Here is an 8,662-nt window from a genome sequence, read left to right as displayed (position 1 = left end):
ATTACCCTTCACTAGTATAAAAGGGATGGTCACCATTCCAAGTCAGCAGTAATTGAAGCCAAGTTATATTTTATTTATTGATAATTTAGGCAATGGGAATAAAAATTAGGTTAAAAACACTCAATATTACATCCTGTAAAATTTCAAACCTGGCATCATGATGGAATCTATATGAAAGCAATTTTCAATAAAAGTTCAATATTCTGTCCCATAAAACATACAGAAAATTATGCAGTAATGTTGAATTGGATAGTTACCAATAAACTTGCCCTGGAATAAGTATTCACATTTTAAGTGTTTATGCTTTTAATTATTGTCAAATTTATCCTAAATCATTTTAATACATGATTTCAGTGTAGTACTGACAGATATATTGCTGCATATTAGAATGGTTTTCCAACAATAATTTTGTGAATAAATGTTATATTTCTTGGTAGAATGGTTTTAACATGGCAATGATCATAAGACTTAGTAATGCCACTCATTTCACTGTGAATAAAGTTTCAACATATGCTAAATTTTTCCTCCATTATTCACATTATAAATCACTTTATTTTTGTAAGAGTATTGAAAGGTTAATTCCCTATAGGGTTGGTCTCTTTCACGAATTTTCAGATGTATTCTAAGCATTAAGCTTCTTTATACTTTTGTTTCAAACACTGTACATTTGTTAGGTTTCTTTCCATTACTGATGCTTGTTAGGTTTGACAATCTGAGCACTCTAGAAAACTTGCCTCATATTTAATATTGTGAGTGTTCTAGTATGAATTCTGTGATTATTGTTAAGATTTAAGCACCTAAAAGAGATTTTCCTACGTGACTCACATTTGTAAATTTTCTCTTTTTGCAGGGATGATCCATGGGAAAATGACATAGCATGTAAAATACTCATTAAATATTAAGGATTCTGACTTCTCCAGTTGTGTAGTGTCTTTAAAGATGTGAATCATAGTCACACAACTTGCCACAATTTGTATTTTTTTTTTACCTTTTCTCTGTAATGAATTCTTAGATGAAATGTAAGTCCTGAGTGAGGTCTTAGTAAAGGAATAGCCACATGCCTTTCAATTGCAAGCTCCTCTCCATTATGTGGAGTTGTTTTTGATGAATTTAAAATGTTGAGCTGTGTTTAAAGCACTTGCCACATACTTTATAATTTTAACGTTACTCTCCAGTGTGTATTCTTTGATGAACTTGAGGACCGGAGCCTTTGGTAATGGACTTCCCACATTCTTTATCTCTACATACTGAGAACTTCTTCATGTGAAATTCCCCAGTGATATTATTTCTTAAAACTCCTGATACTTCTCTCTGACTAGTATCCTGTGTACACTCTTTGGAAGAATCTCCTGAATTGGATTACAAAACAGAGCTGGAAGAAATTAAAGGTGATTATTTTCTGACTGTGTGGAATTAGGCAAATATAATAGAGTAACTTATACAGAAAAGGACACCAATGTGTAGTATAGCAAAAGCATAAAATCTTAATAAAGTGTTCTATTTGCTTGGAAATTGTATTATTATAAATTGGTACAGGAGACAGCTTCTTGAGTATCACACCTGTAGCACAGACACTGAAATTGACAATTAATAAATGGGACCTCCTGAAACTTCGAAGCTTCTGTAAGACAAAAGACACCCTCAGCAACACAAATCAGCTCCCCACAGAATGGGAAAAGATATTCACAAACACACTATATGGAAGATGGCTGATCTCAAAAATTTCCAAAGAACTCAAGAAGCTTGTGTCCAAAACACCAAATAATCCAATTAAAATTGGGGTACAAATCTCAATAGCTAATTCTCAATAGAGGAATCTAAAATGGCTGAAAGACACATAAGAAAGTGCTCAACATCCTTAGTCATCAGGGAAATGCAAATCAAAACAACTCTGAGATACCATCTTACTCCAGTCAGAATGGCTAAAATCAAAAACACCAAATATAACTTATGCTGGAGAAGATGTGGAGAAGGGGGAACACTCTTCTACTGCTTGTGGGAGTGCCAGCTTGTACAGTCACTGTGGAAATCAGTATGGCGATTCCTCAGGAAAATGGGAATCAGTCTACCACAAGATCCAGCAATCCTATTCTTAGGCATATACTCAAAAGAAGCATATTCATACAACAAAGTCATCCTTTCAACTATATTCATAGCAGCATTATTTGTAATAGCAAGAACCTGGAAGCAACCTAGATGCCTCTCAACTGAAGAATGGATAGAGAAATTATGGTACATTTAAACAACGGAGTACTACTCAGCAGAAAACAAAAACAATGGAATATTGAAATTCACAGACAAATCAATGGAACTAGAAGAAACCATTTTGACCGAGATGAACCAGTCACAACTAAGATCAATAACATCTTTCAAAACACTTGAATTATAAAATGTAAAGAATGAAAAAAATCACATATAATCTTCCTAGGATTAATTATTTTTAATACTTGTTTTATGTAGTCTATCAAAGAGTGTGATTATTAAAAAGAAAGCAATAAAATAATCATGAACTACAAATATGGACATAATGTATCAAATATTCAAACATGATGAACAAGAATAATGCTGTTTCATGAAATTGTATTTTATAATATGAAAAAATTGTAACGAATTTCTTTAAGCATGCCATGAATCCTAATCGTATAAACATAAAATTTAGAATACAAAATCAACTATTAGCTATTTCTAAAAGTGTTCTATTTCCTTGGAAATTGCATTATTCATTGAGATCAATTATATCTTTCAAAACACCTGAAGTATAAAATTGGAAGTGAAAAAAATCACATATAGAGTTTCTATGATTAATTGTTATTAATATATGTTAATATAAAGTTATTCAAATAGAGTGACTATTAAAAAGAAAACAAGAAAATAATCATGGACAACAAATATGCCTATCTATTCCATGAAGCTTTATAGACATGAGGAGAGGCTACAAAATCTCTACAGTCAAAATGATAATTCTACAGGACTTCCATTTCTTCAGATACCTAAAAATATGTTGAAATTGTAAAAGACATACTGTATATATTCTTATTTTAAGTGAATATTTAAATCTAAAATTTCAAAATAAAATATAAGAACTCAAAATTTATTTTAAATTCACAAATTATTTTAAATGTAAATTTAATGAAAATATAATTGTCAATGACATGTGGATTAGCCCAGTCATTTACATTCCAAATGTTTCAATATTCCCTCATCAATAATATAACCCCCAATGATAATTGTTATATATATATACAAAACAAATATGTAACTTCAGAATTTTAGTACAGCTTAATTGTTAATGATTATATCATTTCAGATCTCATCAGGTTACATTAAACAAGCAATAATGAACATAACCCATGACATTGGGTAATATTCTTGCTCACATGATTCATTAGTAGTCTAAAGTTCTTTGATTTAAATTTGACATTATCAATTGGGATAATGTCAATTTCGGGACATTCTTCACTTATGAAAGAAGGATGGTCAGTGCAAAACAATGAAGGATTCAGAGATAAATAACACCAAGAATATATGTTAATTTGTATTTTCCTGCAATATTACACCATATAAGTGTGTGACACATTAAGAAAGCAGTGACTTTTATGGTGATAATACTAAACCAAAAAATGAAAAAAAAAAAAACAAAACAGAGACTAGCAGGAACCTTAGTACCAGGCATAAGTATCTTCATTTAAAGATACTTGTATAAAATAAATACTATGTTCAAAGAGAATACTGTGTCATTTCTCTGACCTATCTGGGTGCCTTGAGCTTCATGTAATCTTAGAGTGATATCTAAGATTTCAAATAGAAAACAGACCAGGTGTGTCGAGAGTGAGGATCCTATATTCTCCCAATTATAGAGGAATTGTTTTGAGAAATCTCCTTTTAGAATGATTATTTTGGTAATTGGCTTGCTAAAATCATATTACGTTGTATATAAATATGTTTCTCCTACTCCATAATTGTTAACATGAATGAATATATTATGAAATAACAAGCCTTTTCTTCATCTAAATAAATGATCCTGTGGTCTCTTTCCTATATTCTCTTCTCTTGATTCATTTTGTGAATTGATTTACTTATGTTTGTTCCTTTAAGCAACTCTTGGATGAAGCCACCTTGATCCTAGTAGATAATTATTTTGATGTGTACTTGAAATGGAATATTTCCATTTTTCATATAATTGGAAGTATTTGGTGTTTGTTTTTCTCAGAAGGGTGGTGGTGTTCTGCACTGAATCCATCAAGTTGCCATTACTTGAGTAGTTTTTATTGTTCCTTTTATAAAACTTGAGGACAAAAGATATGCTAAATTATATAAGTCACCTTGACTTAATGTTTTTGGTATTAGACATATTGGTTTTAAATGGGTGGGCCTGAAAATATTATTCTAAGTGACTTAACCTAGAAACACAAATAGAGTTTCCTCAAATACATGGATACTAGCATTTAAGATTTTGGTAACTATGTTTTCTTTAGTCTATAGAATTTAGGGTCCAGTGGTGATGTAGGTTTTTTCCGCAGAAAGGATAATTAAAATTAGTATTGCTGAAATGATGAAGGAAGAATTAAAACAGTATTAAGTCAGTGTGGGGAAGCTACAGTATGGTAGAAGACCAAATAAAAGAGGAATAATTAAGACTACAGGCTTTTTCTTTGATAATTGGAAAATTAAATTTATGTAATTATATAATTACTGACTTTATCAGGGTGGGTATATGTAATTAGGTTGGAGTTTTCAGAACTCTCTTTCCATTGTCTGTGTTGTGGATTAAAATGTGGTTATAGGATTTGAAGGGAAGCATCTTCAAACACCACGTTACCTCTGTTGACCACATGACAAATCTTTTGAAGGGCGGTATAAGGAACTTTACTTCTGTGGAAGCATCTTAAAACATGTATATGTGTAAAAACACTTTAACTGTCATTACTAATAGATGGTATAGAGATAGGGCACGTCCCTCTGTGTGCTCTGACTACATGTTTCCCTTTATTATTTCCCTTCTATTTTCATTTTTAAAACATTTTTACCTACCAATCCCAGTTCCCGCTCTGTCAAATCCTACCACTCCTCAGTCCTCTACCCAACCCACCCCCATACGCTCCTCAGAGTGGGTGAGTCCTCCCATGGGGAAATTGTCAAAGTCTGTCACAACATTTGGGCATGACCAAAGCCTTTCCCTCTTTATCTAGGTTGTACAAGCTATCCCTCCTTAGGTAATGGTCTACAAAAAGCCATTTTATGTATTATACATACTTACTGGATTCACAACCAGCAGGACCATAAGCTGCCCAAGCCCCACAACTGTCATCCACATTCAGGGTACCTATTTCAATTTTATGCAGGTTCCACAGCTATCAGGTCTGGACTAGGGGAGGTACCACATCCTCACTTCATCTGTTTCTGTGTGTTTCTCCAAAGTGATCTTGACTCCTTTGCTCATAATATGTTTCCTCCCTTTCTATTACTGGAATACAGGAGTTTGGCACAGTACTTAGCTGTGGATCTCTGCATCTGGTTACATCAATTAATGGATCAAGGCTCCATGATGTTAATCAAGGTAGTCATCATTGTATTTATAGGAGAAGTTCAGTAAATGTATCCTTTTCAATGCTGCTTAAATAATTCACTGGAATCTTCCTTGTGGATTCCTGGGAATTTCCCTGGTGCCATTTCTTGTTAACCTGTTAATGGCTCCCTGTATCAAAGTATCACTTCCCTTCCTCTCCCTTTCTGTCATTCCCTCATCTTAACCTCTCAGATGCTTCATGTTCTCCTCTTCCCTTTGTCCCCTCCCCCCTCTTGGTACCTTTCCTCCTCCACCCACTCCCAATGAGGTCAGGAAATCTTGTATATTTCCTCTTCTGGGGAGCTCCAAGTATTTGTCTCATTGGTTGATGAACAAAGCTTTTATTTGAACAATGCAAAGGCAGAATTTACCTAGACAGGAATTCCAAACGAATAGGTAGGGAGAAGGAAGTCATTGTCAAGAGACACCATGTAACCCAAAGGGAGGAAGACACCAGGGTATCACTTATGGAAGCCAAAGTGGCAGATTAATATAAATGGGTTGACACAGGAAAACATCCAGCACCACATCTACTATCATTGTAGCATCGGCCCCACCCATACCAGGAGAGGCCAGTGCCCTTGCCCCCAATGTAACCCCTTAAATTTTAGGCCCTAATAGTCTGTGGCACATCATGCTCTCCAACCCTGTCCATTGAAACCCCAGAGACCTGGGGGCAGCCTCAACTCTCACATGTCCGCTCTTATCAACAGCCAGAGGCCCTTTACCTCTAGATCCTAGTTGTCTAGGATATATCATATTCCTATCCAATCAACTAAACCAAGACACCTGGTAACGGCATTCCCACATGATAAAACATCCAGCTCTGAATCTGCCACCATCAGACGTTGGCCTCTCCAGCAACAGGAGAAAAACAGCAACCACCTAAGCCAAGGCCCTACCTACACCAATTGGCAGAAGAGAGACCTCCTAAATCACAGGCCCCACTTGTACCCACTGGAGGAAGAGATGTGTGAATGACACTATAAAAACACATTCAATAAAGGGAAGAGTAGTAACATGACATTAACAGAGACTATGGGTTCTATACCAACAAGACCTAAACATCCAGGTGCAAATGAAGCAGAAGAAAATGACCTTAAAATACCTTTATGAACATGATATAGGCCATTAAGGGGGGGATGAGGAACTCCCTTGAAGAAATAAAGGAAAAGACAAAAAGATTCAATATGTTAACACATCCCTTCAAGAAAACAAGGAAAGACCAGGGAAATAGCATGTGAAGGAAAAATTCCTCAGGAAATCACAAAGATTACCCCTACTAAGAATCTAAGCAATATTGTAAAGATTAACATAAATACCCTTCCACTATAACGAGGTTGATGACTAACTTAAATGCCATCAGAGAGCCTTCATACAGAAGCTGATGGAAGCAGAAGCAGAGATTCACAGCTAAGCACCGAGCTGAACTCCTGAAGTACATTTGTAGAGAGGGAGGAAAGATGAGCAAATAGGTCAAGACCATGTTGTGTAATCACACAGATACCTCTGACCTGAGCAAATGAGTGTTCACAAACTGTAGACTGTCAGCTGGAGAATCTGCATAAAACCTACCTAGGCCCCTCAAAGTGGTGTCCTTTAGGGACCTTGGGCAGTCTATGGGACTCTGGTAGAGGAACAAGTATTTATCCCTAGTGCATGAACTGGCCTTTGAGAGCCCATTCCCTATGGATGGATACCTTGCTCAGCATAGATATGTGGAGAAGAGGCTCAGTTCAGCTCCCAGTGATGAGACCGAGTTGATGATTCCCCATGAGAGGCCTGGAGCCTCTCTGAGGAGTAGATGGAGGAAGGCTGGAAGGGAAGAGTTTAGGAGAGTGACAGAATGGGAAGCTGGGGAGATATGATTGTTACGTAAAATAAAATTATTTTAATTGAGATTTAAAAAGCAAGTAAAAATAAATTAGACTAGTTTATTAGAGAGCATCAGCCAATATGAAGCCTAATATTTGGACAAACAATTATAGAGATTAAGCCTCATAGTGGTTATTTCATAACAGATGGTGGATACTCAGAAGGCAGAGAGAAACAAGTATTGTAGGACCAAGACCCAGACAGTGAAGTGTCTCCTCTAAAGTTGGCATCCAAGGGTCTGGAGGTATAGTTAAGCCATTAAAGTCCAGGCTCACACCCAAAAATACTATTGGAACAAAATATTTGACAAGAATTTGTACGTAAATCCTAAAAACCAGCTTCTTGGTAGCCACAAATTTTCAGATAGGATCTGTTGCTTCTGGTGAAAATATGAATATCTCTTTTAGAAAATGGCTTCTTCCTACTGCGAAATTCAGGCTTGAGCAGAGCATGTCAGATTCCCTCCACAGTACAAATAGTCATATCCAAGCTAAGCTTTCTGCTACATGGCAGACAAAAATTTTATGGGAAGCATGCCAGAGCTGGTGGTAAAATGTACCTTTGACATATTGAAAGGCCAAAGGACTTGCAGCCATTCTATATGTAACATTCTATGTATATAAAAGAATGCAACTGATGAAATTTTGCCAGTATAAGACAAAAAGGATCTTCAAATTTCTTGCTTCATTGAAAAGTCTGCATAACACTCTGCCTATAGGCTGACGATGGATGTCCCAATGTTACAGAAGAACTTTGAGTCACTGCCAGGCAGCAAGTTGTCTCTGTCAATACTTGATTTATAAAAATTACATACAACATAGTCTCTGTTTACTTAAGTATTATTAATTTTTCTGGGGTCTATGATGGAGTTGAGTTGAAGACTGATAGTTAAAGATAGAGTTTCTATTAGATATAATAAAAGATGAATTATAAATAAAATTTTAGACTCACAAGACAAGATAGAAAGTAAACTATTTCCTTTAAATCTTGTCCAATGTAAAAGGACTAAATATTATATCTATGATTCTTACTTGATAACATAATTTTACTATGTTGAAGTTAAAATCTTCCTTTTTATTTAGACACAAAAGAGAAGATAAGATGATGGGAGATGTCCATCTGTATGCTGTGAATATATATATATATATATATATATATATATATATATCTGATGAATAAAGTTTTTTGGACATTGGATAATTAATATTTAGCTAGGTGAGG

The sequence above is a fragment of the Cricetulus griseus genome, chromosome 9, assembly GCF_003668045.3.
Source record: "Cricetulus griseus strain 17A/GY chromosome 9, alternate assembly CriGri-PICRH-1.0, whole genome shotgun sequence".
Lineage (NCBI taxonomy): Eukaryota > Metazoa > Chordata > Mammalia > Rodentia > Cricetidae > Cricetulus > Cricetulus griseus.
This window is presented reverse-complemented; position numbering follows the sequence as displayed.